Consider the following 17,603-nt stretch of genomic DNA (forward strand, 5'->3'; position numbering starts at 1 on the left):
CCTCGTTGGATCAATAGCAGCAGGGGAGGGCGTCGGGCCAAAGCGTGTCGTTAGCTGCGTATTCATTTTGGCAGCCGCCGGGCCCGCGTTGTGATCGCAGCGGTTTCTAGAGGCGTGTTTACCAAAACAAAAGACGTCGCCTTAGTGGTTCCAGAGCAGCGCGCTGACGTCAGGAAAGGCCTGCGCGGAACGTACGCATGTGGCGACGTGAGGTCACGTCACTCCCGTGAGCGCGCTTCGCCGCAGAATGCTTCTCGGCAAGCGTTCCGCAGCCAATGTTGCGGGTGTGCAGAAAAAGCAGGACTCTAAGGCTGCCATCTGGACTCTGGATCCGATGTCGGCCATATCTCGCTGCAAATGCAAGACATGTGTCAAAAATTTCCTCGGCCGTTGACCCTTATCGCATTTGCTGAACACGCACGCGTGTCGTCGTCTGGTTGGTTTGTGGCTCTGACGGACATTTGCGTCAATTTATCTGTTTTCTTTACAGCGCACAAGGGCTTCATCGTATCCGGCCGGGATACTTTGCGTTTCCTAGTCAACCGTGCGGAGGTTTTTGTTCATTTTTGCATTCAAAATGGTACTTGAAATCTGTACATGGACAAACATTGGTGTCCCCACATCCTGAACACTCGAGTAATAATTCACATTTTGTCATTTAACAGCGATAAAAATGACCCAAAGTGAGATTATGGAAAAATGTCATCGCGCAGTTTACAGTCCCACTGAGTTTGTGTTAACGGGAACTGTTCCAGTTCAATTTTGAAAGATTTTTGATTTACCAGTGTCTTGCTCGATCAAGGAAAATGGTCGTCATGCTAGTATTCCTGAAACGGAAATCGTCCCCTGTGTGTGTATTTTTATGGGACGGTGGTAACATTGCGCAAGTGGGAGTTGGAAACAATCCCAAGAATTGTCTGTGACCACATTTGCACATTTCCATAGAAACATGCACCTGTTGGTGGTGAGGGGCCGGAGAGGAATCTCAAAACAAGAGTCCAAGTCAGGTTGGTGTGTATATTTTTGTGGGATTTTGTCCATAAAGGAATTTGAAACGGTCCCTCAGTGTGTCTGTGTCACCGTCACATTTGCACATGTTTGACGTATCTGCTGGTCTTAGTCATGGGGCAACCAGTGAAAGAGTAAAACGGCATTAGAAGGATCATACGTCTGGCCCGTCTCGAGGTCAGAGGACACCGTGAGATAGGTGGGAGATTTCCACCTGCAAAAACAACGTAGAAAATAAAAATACACATTCCCCTTTCACTGAAAGCCTGATTCGCGCTTATTCGTGTTGATGAGGCAATTCAGACATTTTTGAAATGATCTTTATCCATTCATCCATCCACCCAAAGACTGTCCATCCAAAAAGCCACCCAGCCATCCAAAAATCCACCATCCATCCACCCAAAAAAGCCCGTCCACCCCAAAAAAACATTCACCCAAAGACCATCCCTCCATCCAAAAGCCCGTCCATTCCTCCATCCATCCAAAAGCCCCCATCCAAAAAAAACATCCCCCCCAAAGACCATCCACCCATCCATCCATCCAGCCAGACACCCAAAAAAGCTTATCCACCCAAAGACCATCCATCCATCCATCCACCCAAAAACCCATCCATCTATCCAAAAGCCCATCCATCCAAAACCCAACGATACATCCATCCACCCAAAAAGGCCCATCCACCTAAAGACCCTCCATCCATTCATCCATCCATCCAAAACCCAACAAGCCATCCATCCACCCAAAAAGGCCCATCCACCTAAAGACCATCCATCCATCCAAAAGCCCGTCCATCCAAAACCCAACGATCCATCCATCCACCCAAAAAACCCATCCACCGAAAGACCATCCATACATTCATCCATCCATCCATCCAAAAGCCCCTCCATCCAAAACCCAATGATCCATTCATCCATCCATCCATCCAACCAAAAAAAGCCCGTCCACCTAAAGACCATCCATCCACCCATCCATCCAAAAGCCCGTCCATCCAAAACCCAATGATCCGTCCATCCATCCACCAAAAAAAGCCCATCCACTTAAAGACCATCCATCCATCCATCCATCCATCCATCCATCCATCCATCCATCCATCCATCCATCCATCCATCCATCCATCCATCCTTTTTTGTGAGTATTTTTGAGGCTGGTCAAAACTGAGCTGAAAAATGCAAAGTATGCAATAGAAAATTCCGATTGCTTCCTTTTTGAGCTGTCTTTCGTGTTTACATACGGTACATGGTATAAGGTCTTCTGTTTTGGAGCAAATTAAAAGTTGGTTTGTACTGTTAGAATCAGGGATACATTATGCTCAATGCGGACCACGCATTGCGATGAGGCGCCTGACAAGAACATGTCAGGTTATCGCGAGAACATCTCTGCATCCAAGAATAATGTCATTATCTCATACGATCGCAGAGATTCCAGTCGCCGGCCACCCGAGCCGCAAAGCCTCGGACGGCCGAGGGGAGAGTTCGCGCTGACGCCTATTAAGTGCTGAGTAAGACGTACGATGACCCTCGACCCTCCCCGCAAATGGAAAGCACGTGTGTGCAAATGACAACACTCATAAAACTGTGATGAGCACTCATACGTCTATTTGCTCGGGGTGACATGAAAAGAACTTTGTCTTCGCTCTGTTTTTCCTCCCGATGCTTTTATTGTTTATGTCTGCGACGCTCTCTTTTCTTGGCGTCAAAGAGCAAGTTGGACTTGTTATGTAAATGAATGCAAAGTGCGCAAGATAATAACACATGCTTTAGATTGGCACCCACTAAAAGTCGTTAAAACTCCACGAGTGCCCGCCATTTTCAAAGCCATCTTCCTTCCCCTTATTGCCATCACTTCCCTTTCGAGATCTAAAGAATGCTACATTCTGTGAAAATATAAGAGACACTCTTCATTCACCGGGAAGAAAAGAATTTTCTTGCCTTTTCTGTTTTTTTGTTGTTGTTTTTTTCGGGAATTTTAGCTCCGGCCTCCCTGTGTGGAGGTTTCATGTTCTCCCCGGTCCTGCGTGGGTTTTCTTTGAGTACTCCGGTTTCCTCCCATATTCTTAAAACATGCACGGCAGGCTGATTGAATCACTCCAAATCATCCTTGGATTGGATTGGATTTACCTTTATTTGTCTCGCAGTGGAGAAATTTACATTTCACAGCAGCTAAGTTATAAAAGGAAGATGAAAGGAATGAAAGAAGTAGAAAACAAAATACACGAGCTGCTGGAAAAGCAGCCCCTCTCGCTGCGCCATCTTGAAGTAAAAAGAACAAAAATAATCCTTTGGTGTGAGTCTGAGCATGGATGGTTGTTCATCTGTGTCCCTTGTGATTGGCTGGCAACCGGTTCAGGGTGTCCCCTGCCTACTCCTCGAAGACGGCTGTGTGCTACAGCATGATATTGTCTGCGCTTTACTCATTCACGGACAGATGTTCAAAAATGTGTCCACTCTCGTGCTCGGGTTTTGTCATTGTCACTCGAATTCCAGGACCTGCGTAATATTGAGTTTTAGGACTACATAGCTTTAGAAACCGTAGATTCTCTTCTTTCATCACAAAAAAAGAGCCAATACCTAAATTATATGGGTCTGGAGTTATATTAGCTTGAAATAAGGGCGGCTGTCCACAATACAATGCAATACATAATGGTTTATATTTTGCTTTAACAACAGCTGAAGCTGGAACAAAGCGCTAACATGGAAAAAGGGAAATGCTGCCACCTTGTGGAAGGGGAAAACATTGCCAGAGGCCATGGCCAGTGCTTTATTGGCACCCAAACAAGAAAAAACAAAACCCGAACAAATTGGGGAATGGCGCTCTGACATATTTTCAATTCCTGAATAAATTTGTGAATGGCAGTGAATGAGTGAAAATGATGCAAAAGTCCGCGGCTGCCTCCGTGTGTCAGGTCTCCTAAGGAGGTCGGCAGAAAATTCCTTTTCACACACTTGTGTCTACCTCCATTTTTCTGTTTTGTTCTCACATACGGAATGAGTCATCTGGCTTCAGCAAAGATTCGCATTGAAGGACACATTTTTAGCTCCATGGTGTTTTGTGCATTTGGAACTCCAGTTTCATTGTCAATATATTGTTTTATTCCTTTCCATTCATAAATAGCGCAAATACCGTCCTCTATCTAGCTTGGAAAGCGTGAATATTTTCTTTATGGAGGTGTAATTCATGGATGGTTGTAATTGTGTAGGAAGGGTCCATAATCGTTTTCCGCCTCATGTTCTATCTTTAGTTAGCGTTGAAGCGTCGGTGAAGTTGTCCAACTCAGCCAAGGCTGAGGGGTGTTTTTCCCCTCGCCACAGCAGCAGGATTAGTTGAGGAAAGGACGAAGTTGGTGTTTTTTGTTTTTTGCACTGAAGCAACATGGTGGAAAGTGAGGGTGTTGTGGTTTCGGGTGGGCCACAGGGGGATGGCAACGAGTGCGGCCTTAAACTCTGGTGACCCCCAGGTTTAATTCCCTGCGCATACCAAGTCGTAATCCATAGCCAGAGACATTTCCGCTTCTTTTTTTATCATAGGCATTGAAGCATTGAAAGAACCGAATCCTTCATTTGAGGTCCGAACCACTTTTTATTTATTCTTTTTTGAACAACACAATATTTCTTAAGTTCAGCTAGTATATTTATTTCAGTTACAATATATATCATAAATCTTAAATTCACACAAAAAGTTATCGCCACTATCGTATGACCACAATTTGGGTCTGTGGTTGGAAGTATGTGTTTTGATGGTAAGTCATCTGAAAAATGGGCTTCAGAAATAACAGTGCCTCCAGAAAGGAGTCGCATGGCTTCCTGCTTTCCAACCTTTTGTGCCTGATTCCAAAAAAAATCTAAAATGTATCCCAGAATTTGTGACCATTTTTTTCTTGTGGTCCATGAGTGCAAGTAGAAATTAAAAATGGAAATAAATCCAAACCATTTTGTGCCATGGCTGAAATCTAACTAAATATGGAAAAAGTGAAGCACTGTGAATACTTTCCATATGCAACGGTATTATCTGCTATTGATAAATGTTACAATTACACTGTCAATTATGATTTTATTTTTTGTAATAATGTTACGAAATGCCATCCAACCATTTTCTATACCACTTATCCTCACCTGGAGGTGCTGGAGCTGATCCCAGATGACTTTTGGCAAGGGCATGTGAAGCCCTTTGAGACTCTTTTATGATTAAGCACTATATTAATATATCTGACGTGACTCAAGAGAAGGGAACTTATAGACCATTCAGAGTAACTTTCGCATTGAAAGACAATATTGGGGTGATGAGCGGACTGAGCCCGCACACGTGCAGATGTAAGCATGTATGTATCATACATTTAAACCGTATATGCGTGACTCACAAAAAGTTTGGGATATGACGGATAGGCTGCCCTTGAAGAAGAGTCGACTTGTGTACGGCATGAGACGTCATTGTCAAGTTGTAGTTGATGCTCAAGGGCACGCAACCAGTTATTGAGATGTTGACATTTTTTGTTGCGGTGTACCCACCTTTGTTAACTTTTCTCTCAATTAATTGCGATGAGGAAATCCCAACTTCTCAGTGCACAGATACAGATGTTCGATTCCAGCGCCATCCTCACTGTGTGGAGTTTGTATATTCTCCCTGTGCCTGTGTGGGTTTTCTTTGGGTATTACAGTGTCCTGCCACATTCCAAAAACATGCATGGCAGCCTCATTGAACACTCGACATTGTCCCAAGCTGTAATTGTGAGTGCAGATTGTTGTTCGTCTGTGTGTTCCCTATGAATGGCTGGGAAAAGGTTCAGGGTGTCCCCGGTCTATTGCCAGAAGACATCTGGGATAGGTTCCACCTCATTTCCATCCATCAATCCAGTTTCTAATCCTCTTATCCTCACACGAGTCATGGTCGTGTTTGAGCTTTTCCCTGCTATCTTTGGACAGTAGTCAGGGGACACCCTGAACGGGTCGCCAGACAATCACAGCGCACTTCATTTAATCAATCCAACTCTCAGATCTCACAATGAGACTGTCAGGGTGAAACAATGTGGTGGTGGTGGCGGTGTACCCCAAAAAAAGCAGGCAGGAGGGCGGAGCAGGGTGTATTTGACAAATTGAATTAAAGTCGGCAGTGACAAAATCTCAAACAACATTGTCATCAGAACGAAAAGGTCCAAAGTAGCAAACAAAACCATGAGTAAAACATGACATGACGAAACAAACCTGACAGGGTGAAACAAAAAATGAATGATCGTTTTATCTGCCAGCGATTAAAACGGCCAACACCTGTGCAACGGTTTGTCGCAAACCGAAACGTGACAGAGACATCATAGTTAGAAACGTTCCTCGCCATTTGGGGATGTTCAATAGATCAAAGCACTGATACTGAGTTCATGATAAACAGTACGCATTGGTCATCATGGTACAAAAAGTGTTATTAAAATTTGAAAGATGCAGTATGTGTTGCATTACAATTAGCATGCTAATATTTTAGGTCTGCCCAAAAAATAGCCCCCTCATGTACGTATTATTATTTTTAACTAAAACTATTGTAATCAACCTGTTTTCACACGGTCTTGAAAATGAGTGGCTGTAGGTCTTAATCAATGCAAATTACTCTTATTTTGCATCATAAATGTTGCCAAACCAGTTAAGACAATCGATTGAACTCGACCGATCAAACATCCTTTGAAGCCTGAGCTCATTGCTCGGTCACTTGAGAACACGGCCGCCGACCGCAGAGCGCCGACGATGGGATATCAGTCAAATGGCGACCGAGGCAATTGTTGATACAAGGACGATTCATTTAGACACGGCTGCTGTCCAATAAGGTTGCGATGGTGATTTGTGCCATTGGTGAAATTCCTCCACTGCGATAATTCTGGCGCAATCTGCTCCATCTGAAGTGCTGCTCTGGAATATACTGTAGTGACACATTTGACAATAATTATGTCTCCCTGGAGAAGGAAATTTAACAAAAGCCTACGAATCTTTGTGAACTACGAGTGGCTGCGCTCTTTTGATGCTAATGCGCTGCAGCCACGACCCGAGTTCTTCTTTTAGAACTTAATTATGACAAAGTCTGTTCTGCTTGTTGAATTTCAAAACCTTCTTTTTCTCCTTTGGAGAAACAGTGTGAAGTCAATGCATTCCTTCTGTCGCCATCATAAAAACCTTTATTAACTATGCAGGCCGCGTTTGCGATCATATTTTAACACCGGCGTCATAAAAGTGCAAAAGCGAGCTGACCGTTTTACAATAAAATAAAAAAAAAACTTTCTAAAGTGGAAGAGTGGTCCACTTATAAATTGTATCTGGATCCAGATGATCATATTTTATGCAGCCACTTGATGAAATCATATTTAGTAAATATAACGCACTATTGTTTTAGCACATCCGCCACACACCACGCAGGTCCATAGTTCGAGGTCCTTGGTGGGTTTTCTCCGGGTACACTGGTTTTCAGCAACATTCTGAAAACATGCATGGCTGGAGCATTCCAAATTGTCCCGGGCCGTGAGTGTGAGCTTTGAGGGTTGTTCATCTGTGTGTGTTCTGTGACTGCCAAGAAGCCAATTCAAGGTGCACCCTGCCTACTGCCTGAAGGTCGCTGGCATACAGTAGGTTTAGCACACCGTGACACTTATGAGGACAAGCGGGAGAGAGGGACAAAGGGAGGGTGAGATATTTGCGCTCAATGATGGAAGTTCCCTTGTGTTTTTTTAATCCCGTGCAACTAATCGGATTCAGGAATGTTTTTTGTTTTGTGTTGACTTTTGCTTTGTTTTTATTGTGTTTGAAACATTGCGATCCCCCGCCCCCCCACCCCCCATAACTCTACGCCCTCTCACATACAATTTAAGCCTGTCATTCGAGGACTGACCCGTCATCATGGAAGATGAGCATCAGAACCAAATGTTGTTGTGACTCATCACAAATTTCACATCCACCCCATTTTGACTAAAAAAGACATTGGTTTGCTTTGGTTCTGTGACATGTTGGAAGAAAAAGTAAAAAATACATTCAAACAAGTAAAAACTACATTTAAAAATGTGGCATGATTCCTTTGCTTATTTACTATCAATCTCACTAGCTATCTATCTAGCTAGATAACTAGCTAGATAGCGAGACAGACTGACAGATAGCCCTGTAACACAAAAGCTAGACATAAAAATAAACTAGCTAATTTTTGTATGAATTTTGAGAGAGTGAGTGAATAAAAGAATGAAGTCCATCCTATCAACTTGATGGAAGATGGCACCCTGCAAATCTTCTCCAGTGATTTGACGTCGAGCAAACACCAATGTGCGTGTTAATCTCGACCCCTACCATGTTTTATAATATTCATTTTTACCTTACCTTTTATAAACTCATCACTTATTCATGGTGAATACACATTTAAAAAAAAAAAGGAATAGTTTGAGTATAAACAGTCGCCGAGGGATGTTTAAACGGTGAGGAGCAAACATTGAAGCCTTGATCTTCGCTATTTGTTTGCTTCCTGTTAGCATAGGGCTACATGCCACGAAAGCGTAAGCAAAACATTCGCCGTCTCATGACACTTAAAATAACTGCTCATTTTTTTAAATTCAGTTTTTGACAATAAAGTTAAAATTATTCAATCATATATCTGGGATGGGCTGTTTTATGGGAACATGTAAAAAACGTGTTTTGCTGATTTTTTTAACAAGTGTTGCTTTTCTAAAATACACTGCCAATCTCGAATTTATTCAGGAATTGAAAATATGACGTTAAGCGCCATTCATGAATTTGTTCGGGTTTTGTTTTTTATTGCGTGGGGGTGCCGATCAAGCTCTGGTCAGATCTCTTGCAATGTTTTTCTCTCCCATGAGGGGGCAGCATTTGGTTTTTGTACAGCCGCCCCCACTTGCACCTCACTTTTCTCCAGGCCCATGTAACTTGGGAATTAACTATTTTTTTCTGATGAAAGAAGAGAGTCTTAGGTTTTTCATGCTGAATAGAATTTTTATGTAGTGCTAAAACTCAATATTCTGTGGGTCCTGCGATTTGAGTGAAAATGATTTAAGGATAAAAATAAATGAAAAATCAATGACAATAAAATGTGAACCATCCTCCAAAAATCCGACAATTAAAATACACCAAATTAGTTTTTTGGGGTCTATTTTTAACACCGATTTGATGGTATATTTTTGTTGCTGTTACACAGCAATAATATTTATAGCTATTTAATCCCAAAACGGACTATTTAGAAATGATTAGCGTTGGTACAGTTAATAATGACGCACAACCACACAAATATGAACGCATTGTGCTTTCTATCAATGATTGAAATAACGTCTGCCCGGAGGCCCGGGGCGTACAACTTTTACGTCGGGCGTAGAACTCTCAAAACGTCTTGGCCCGGAGGGCCGACAACTTCTTCAAGGAAAAAAAAATAGATTTTTTTTTTTTCAAATCAAACATTTGTTTTATTCAATAATGCAAAAGCTACAAGCAAACCGCTATAAGCCTCGTGGACTCCGCTTTCTAAGTGCATTTCAAAACTTTCAAGTACACTTTACAGTCACGGTATAGTCCGAAGCACGGAACAGGCTTCTGATTAGCTGCTGGGCCGAGTATACAAATTGCCAAACGAACGACCGTGACTGTAATGTGTACTTGAGAGTTTTTAAAGCCGCTTAGAAAGAGGAGTCCACATGGCTTTGAGCAGACAACGCAACGCAAACATTGCATTGTGCACCATGACGCCAAACGACAACTGGAGCAAAATCTTCAGCAAGGGATATTTACCAAGGGATATTTACCATAAATTAAGCAAGGGAGCATTTGCTTTATTTAAAAAAAAATCCTTTATACTTCGCAACAATGTTGTTTTTCTTTTTGTTGCAATTTGTCATCTTATTGTGTTTCAAGTTGTGAAAAATGGGGCAGGCAACTTTATGGCCGGGCAGGCAACTTTTCAGAGTTGTCTGCCCGGGTGTCCGCGTTTCAGACATTGTTTCTATCCATTTGCACATTGCAACATTTGCGACCACCCCACTTCTCCCAAACGTCCAGTAGAATACACGTTATGAAGGTCGTGTCCGAGCGGCACTGATCCAGCAGAATATTTCTGTGTGCGAGCGCATCTGTGAGCGTGCGCCGTCATCACGAGGGAACGGGATACTGAGGAATTCCCAACGAGGCGTACTTAATGAAACGCGGTCCAACGCAAACACAGCGCGTCTTATTAAAGTGATAAAGCCTGGCAGCCTTTCCGCCGTGATGAAACACAGGCCCGCGAAGAGAAGTGGATCCCCGCCGGCCGCGCCCTGCCGCCTCACGCACCAATGCGAGGATGCACGCTCCGCATTCCGAGGAAATCTCTCGCCGATTCCAGCTTTTTATCTCCTTCTGCTTTGTTTGTCCCGTTCCCACTCAGCTTCTTTGTTATATATAACGTCACAGATTTTTGGATGGTTTAGACCAGTTGCACCTTCACATTTTTTTATGCTTGCTATCAGCGGTGGGAAAACTGGCAATCGCCCGGTACCCCAAGATTTCCAGGGGTCCCCTGGAATCTTATAAAACTTATTAAAGTTTATATTTCATGCTGATGGGGCGGTTCACAATTTGGTGACCTGGTACAAACCATTCTAAATTGTGGCCTACAGTCGTTTATATAATGTGATTTTGGAGGATTTGATTCCTCACTCCGCTGATATGTGTGGTGAATGCCCTCATTTGTCATTCATAAATAAGACATCACCATGCGTCAGATCCTCTAAATCATTGTAGATGTTAATGTATTGAATTTGTTAATAGTAATAGCAGTACTCATAACATTATCATCGGCACCTCATCAATAAAATTGACTGCACGTAACTCAGCGTTAGCGGATGGACCGTCACAGAGGTCATGCCTCCTCCCGAGTAAGCATCTGCTTTTCTTTTTCTCGCTCTCCCTCAAACATGGCTTTTGGAACATGCTTTGGGCCCAAAAGCAGCGTGATTCCACTCTGAAAATATGCAAAATGACAAAAGTTACGTTAGCCAATCAATTGCTTATTCTGTCTTTTCATGTTGCAAGTGTACATTTTGCTCAAGTTAAGATTCATATCTATAACTAATTAACTGGAACGTCATGTGACATGCTTCTACTTTTATGCAGAGTGGGTTTTCTTCTCAACTTCTTCCGCAGTATTGAAGCTCCAAGTCTAAATTTTACAGTTCTCAATCTTCTTCCGCAGTATCGAAGCTCCAAGTCTAAATTATAAATAATTGAATAAATGAACAAACGAATAAATGAATGAATGGACAAATCAATAAATAGACAGACAGACAGACAGACAAATAAATTGATAAATAACTGATAAATACGTGATAAATAATTGATACATAATTGATAAATAAATACAAAAATAAATAAATACATAAATAAATACACACACATAAATACATAAATAAATACCTTCAGTAAAGAAGGGTGTAGGGCGGCAAAAACTGTCAAGTGAACAAATCATGCAATTTAGTCTTGTCCTCATGGCACATACTGACAGTCACATAAAATCTTTCAAAATGGATGTGTTTTTCAGTTCTCACCTTCAGTTATGCCGCAAAATGCCATACAGGCCTGAGATCTACTGAAAGGGGAAAAAAAGAAAGAAGCAGGGGAAGGTCCTCAAAGTGCTGTAACTACATTACAGTACGAGCGCAGCAACCAGAAGATTTGTCTGCCAGTTTTGAATTTATTTTTTTTATTTTTTTATTTTTTTTTAATCTTGGATTGATGACCTATGTTGGTGAAAGTAACGGCTGGAGGCGCATTCGGCCAAAGAAAACTTCCAATGTCCACGTCATCTCTGCCTTGAAATGCCAAGCACAGAATCTCAATTTGACCAGAAGACCAGCTTGACATAGCTTGAGTCTGTGGTTTGGTCCTGCGTAGTTTGCTGGTGACTACGGCTCAAGTTAGCAATATTATGTTAGCATTTCGGCAATGTTCGTTCGCAACACAGATCGTGACAAAGCCCCATTCAACAGTGCTATCTCAGTGACTAGGTCTCAGTTCAATACATTTTCGTTAGCTCAGTGAGGACATTTTGGTGAGCGGGGTGACAGTTATTCTCAGTAACTTAGCATATTTTTGACTGGCAAATATGTATTTGCAGATATGTTCAAACATAACTCCACAGTTGCAGCTCCACACTTCCATAGAGTGTCGATGAAAAGGTTTCTTCAGCCGTCATCTGTACTTCTTTGAATGTGTCGGACGTTTCGCTTCTTATCCAAGAAACTTTGTCATCAAACTAAAGTCTTACTGGTAGTTTAGGCCCTATATATATATCCCTATTGACCAGACATGGCGGTGCCGGACTCTGCTATGATCGGTCCCTGCTCTCAGGTTGGGGGGAGCAGAGGACTACTCCCTGCAGCTCCACTGATTGTTCCTATTGTTCTGACTAACGACTGGCCTGATTGCCCCACTTACACCGGTATCACCTCATCAATATTACTAATCCTATGTTGCCTAAGCAGGCTATTGTATGAACGATCCAAATTGAACCTCACCCCACCAAATCGGTTTAATGAAGGATTTAGTTGTTTTATGAAAATAGCTTCTTTTACTCCCCTTTCAAACCATCTATGTTCTTTCGCTAAGATTTTAAGCTCATTGTTGTCAAATGAGTGGTTGCTAGCTCGTTGTGTATGTACTGCCGATTGAGGCCCACTAGTATTATCCCTGCACTGTTGATAGTCTTTTTTTTGAGAATTTGTTTAGTCTCCCCAATGTACTGCTCTTTACATTTTTCATTCTTACAATGTATTGAATAAACTACATTACTTTGTTTTTCATTTGGCAGCCTATCTTTTGGATGCACCAAATTTTGCCTTAAAGTGTTTATAGGTTTGAAATAAGTAGTAATTTTGTGTTGCTAAAGGACTCTTTGTAGTTTTTCAGAAACTCCTGCAATGTAAGGTACTGCTACTCCTCTCCTTTTTCCATAGAGTGTGACGAGAGATCATATTAGTAACACTGTACCGTGAGCATTACCAATACCATTCTGAGTCTTGTAAAGTTAGCTCGCTAACATTTGGGTGTCTTGGCTCGTGACTCGTGATAATTTTGTGTCCATGTGCTGACTCAGAGCAGATCCACAATGGCATCGGGTGTCGACTTTTTTGGCACGGTTATTGAGGAAAAAAAGGAAGGCGATGTTGAATGAGCAGGCACGCCGCCACGTTGATGACAGCAGGTCACACACACTCTCATGTAAACATGTACTAGCGGCGTGCTTTACATCAACATTATTGTGGTAAACGGGACAATGGGTTTTCCATACAACATGTCCGCCCTGCACCTCAAGTCTTGTCCTGCTCTGCGAAAATAAAAATAAAAAAACATACAAAAAGTACGTCACCAAGAAACAGATGTTTTTACATTGCTTCACTCTTGTCTCCTTTCACACACTGTATACACACACACACACACCAGCTTGATTTTGGTGCTCGTTTAGGGACATTTACGAGGTTTTCTCAAGAGCATCGAAAAATGTTTGCATTACTTGTGCAAGATTAGGCAATATGTTAACAAAAGCGATCTGCAGAAGGAGGTGGGGGGAACAGGAAAGGTCCAAACTTCCATTTGTCCAAACTATTTTTCTCGTAGTTAATAGAACTAATCTCTTCCTGGGTCAAACTGTGGTCATGATCAAATGTTCATATTATCCACTGTTTAAAAAACTTGGTTTTGACTTTCAGGACAACAGTAAGAATCCCATCCATTCTGCCAGAATTCAATATTCTTGGATTTCATGGTATCAATGGCCACTTTTGGAAATACTAGCCAACACCTGATGCTTTGTGTCGTTTTATCCAAGAAGACCTGCTCTTTGGTAACCCTATCCTGACATTCCCACAGAAAATGGCTCATGGTATGACAATGGTGACCCACAGTTAAATAAATAGAAATAAGAATCCAATGAAATTTTACAAGCCATTTTGGGAAGTGTCTCCCATTTTTCTCTACGTAACCAGAGCAGCACGTGGATCTGGTGTTACGGGACACCACCAAGGTGCCTCCAACGCCGCCTGCATGCAGAAATCTTTAGTTACCACCTCAGCTTCTTTGTCTCGGTGCTCGTCTCCATGGAACAAGCACACCCAAGGCCGGATACACAACATTTTTGCACCGTAGTGGCTCCTTCTGAAAAACACATACTACGTATTCAGGTAGTATGTGAATAGTAGGATGCTCTACAAACTTTTAAAACATTTCCATTGGCGATTAATATCATTCTAAATATTGTAAAACAAAGACACAAAATTACATTGATTCTATGAGTAAAGAGAGGTTTGACTTTTAAACAGGTTTTGGTCCATATACCGCTCTTGGCTACGTGATTCAAATGCAAAAAAATGGCTAAGCATGAGAATGAGAGAAGACAATCTGAATCAAACTGAGAGCTGTGTTTTGCCCACACAAAAATCTCATCAACTGAGTATCACAGGTGTCAAAGTCAAGGCCCGTGGGCCAAATCTGGCCCGCCACATCATTTTATTTGGCCCGCGAAAGCAAATCGAATTTGTGAAATTCCACGATGTTTGCTAAAGTCCGAACCAAAATTTCCAATTGTCCCATGTAAACTACAATAACAGTCATTAGTTTTTACTTCATATTTAAAAACTAGTTATTCATTAATTTGTTATTCCCTCTGTATGTAATATGTGGAGGGGATTAAACATTCTAATGGCTTTCCCAAATTCATAACGGCCCGGAGAGGAAACTGTAACTACAATGTGGTCCTCTCAAAAGTCGGAATGGGTGCTGGAGCCTTCCTCAACCATCTTGGGGCAGTAGTCGGGGGACACCCTGAACCGGGTGCCAACCAATCGCAGTGCACGCAGAGACGAACAACCATCCACGCTCACAACTAGGAACAATTTATGGTCCAATCGGCTTTTGGCCAATGTTGAGCTCAATGCGGGAGGACACTGGAGTACCAGAATAAAACCCATACAGGCTGGGGGAGAACAAACAAACTTCACACAGGAAGGCCAGAGCTACTCCAACCCACGACCTCTGTACTGGGCCACTCTTTGGCAGACATTTTAGTCCGTAATGACCTTGAATAATTCATGAACCTTAATAATGACAAAATCCAGACTGGGAAAGAATTATGTTTTATTTATTTTTGTTTAAAGGACAACCGACACCCTTTTTTTGTTTCCTAACTGACATCAGAAAAACGTTTTACAGCATCTAAAATACCCAAAACACGCAGGCTGATATTTTTAGTCAAATGAAAAACACCAATAAAAATGACTTAAATTGTCCAAAAACGACATCAAAATGAAACCGGAAATGGGCAGTTTCTGAAGGTCCCGCCCACTTATTCGTGACGTCACGCCAAGACTTGCTCCAGAATCAAAACAATGGCTTCAGATTCGGAGAAGATGCTTTCTTGTTACTCATCCAGTTATGAATATGATTGAAATAGTTCTGAAGAGGAAAGCATAAATGTTTGCAATCGATTGAAGAAGTCCTCTCATATCAACTCGAGCTGTCAGTGACAGCAATGTAGCACCCAGAAAATGCACAGGATGGCGCCCAAGCTCTGTTAGAAATGGGCTGATTTGTCTGCTGGGAATTTGTGTCAGCGAATATCAAATAGTAGTCTTGGTGCAGCACACAATGATTCACCATTGCATTATTTATGTAATTTCCTTGTAATTTCACCATCAACATGGATCAACACGAACTTTTCAAACCAAACAAAGTGCATTGTGTGTCGCTTTCTCGGTCAGGGGCGTTCCTGACGTGACGTCACATCAGAAATCGTCATCAACTCGAAAACAAGACTTCCTGAATATTCAGCGCGAATCTTAAAACATAAAATATAGCTATATGCGGTGGAATCTTTGTAAAATACGCTCAGTAGAAGTCATTTGAAGCCATTTTACAAATTATGGACACAACTTGACCGGAGGCGTCAGTTGTCCTTTAAATGATGAGAACAATTTTTGCATTTAGGCTACTCAAGCGATTTCCATACAACAAAGAAATGTGCAGTGATTATTGTCCAAATGAGCATTTGGAGAGGTATGTGCCAAATGCCACTTTACTCAGCCATGTTTGTTTTGGGCACCACGTTGGTCAGAGTGAGTCAGTGAGTATAACTTAGATCGGGCTATGTTACTGCATAAAAGAACCCCGGCGAAACATCTGGAAATTACCGCAGGGTTGTTCAGAAATACTTTTGTGAGTTTCCAGAAAAATATTTGTTCAAATGTTCACATCCTGAGGGTGTTGCAAAGACAAACGACCTTCGTTAAAAAGAATTGCCAAGATTAAATGACAGTAAAACAATTCACAAAGAACACATTCTTTCCCGTTTCTACCAATTGACAGTTGAAAAAAAAAAAATTGTTTATTTCCAAATGTTTTTTAATGGCATTGTCTTTTTGCAACATATTATTTTGCAATCAAAGGACAAAATGTGCATTTCATTTGGTCTTGGTGTTCTGTTATGCTTCGGTTTCCAACTATTTATCGATTCAACAATATCGGACTTTTTCGATGTGTCCTAGCAGGACATGAAACAAGCCATTTGGACAAGTGTCACTGTTATTTATCGCTTTTTTTCCCAATGCTCGTTTCTCAACAACTTGCAATCAAATGACAAAAAGGGTGTCGCATTCAGCCCTGGCGCGCTCTTATTTTTCTCTCCCCAAGCACTAATTGATTCTGGAATGTTTTATCCGGCTTATTGTATGCCATCATGGATTTCAAAGCTTTTAGACCTAAACTTTACTTTGGAAGAGTGGTCATTTCTCAACACATCAGTCTGTGCCAAAAAAATAAGTACAATGTGCATCTAGTTGACGATGGATGCACTATTAAAACTCTTATTTGTTTCAAAATGTTTCATTTTCTCCTGCACGTTGTATCCTAGCAGCAAGGGAAACAACCATTGACATTGATCAGGTGATTTTTAATAGAGCTGTCATTTCTCAACAGATTGGCTTATGATCAAGGACTAAATGTGCGTCTTGTTCGTGACATGTGCTATTACTTTCTTCTGTCCGACCGCATACTGATTTCAAAATATTTCCTGCACCGTATCAAAGCTACAAGGAATATAAAATGCATCGGCATTGGGATGAGTGCTAAATGACAAATGTAAATCGACACTTGTCAATCAAAGGACAAAATGTGCTTCTCATATAAGATGGGTTTGATTTGTCTTTACTCCGTTCAAATACATCTTGATTCCAAAATATTTGACTTTTTCCGGACTGTATTGTATCCTAGTGGCAATTTAACCCTTTCATGCACCATGTCACTCGATGACATGATACAGACGCTCCCCAACTGATGAACCAGATAAGTTCCGAAAGGTCGTTTGCAAAGTGAATTCGTTCGTAAGTTGCTTCAGTGCTATATTTTGTATGGAATGTATGTTTAAGGCGTATATAAGTATGTTTTAGGTGTATATAAGTACAGTATGTTTAAAGGACAACCGATGTCACTTTTTTGTTTCTTAACTGACATCAGAAAAACGTTTTATAGCATCTAAAATACCCAAAACACGCAGTATGATATTTTTATTCAAATGCAAAATACCAATAAAAATGACTTAAAGTGTCCAAAATCTGCAATAAA

Source organism: Hippocampus bargibanti, linkage group LG18, assembly GCF_051943395.1.
Source record: "Hippocampus bargibanti isolate YZ-2025 linkage group LG18, ASM5194339v1, whole genome shotgun sequence".
Lineage (NCBI taxonomy): Eukaryota > Metazoa > Chordata > Actinopteri > Syngnathiformes > Syngnathidae > Hippocampus > Hippocampus bargibanti.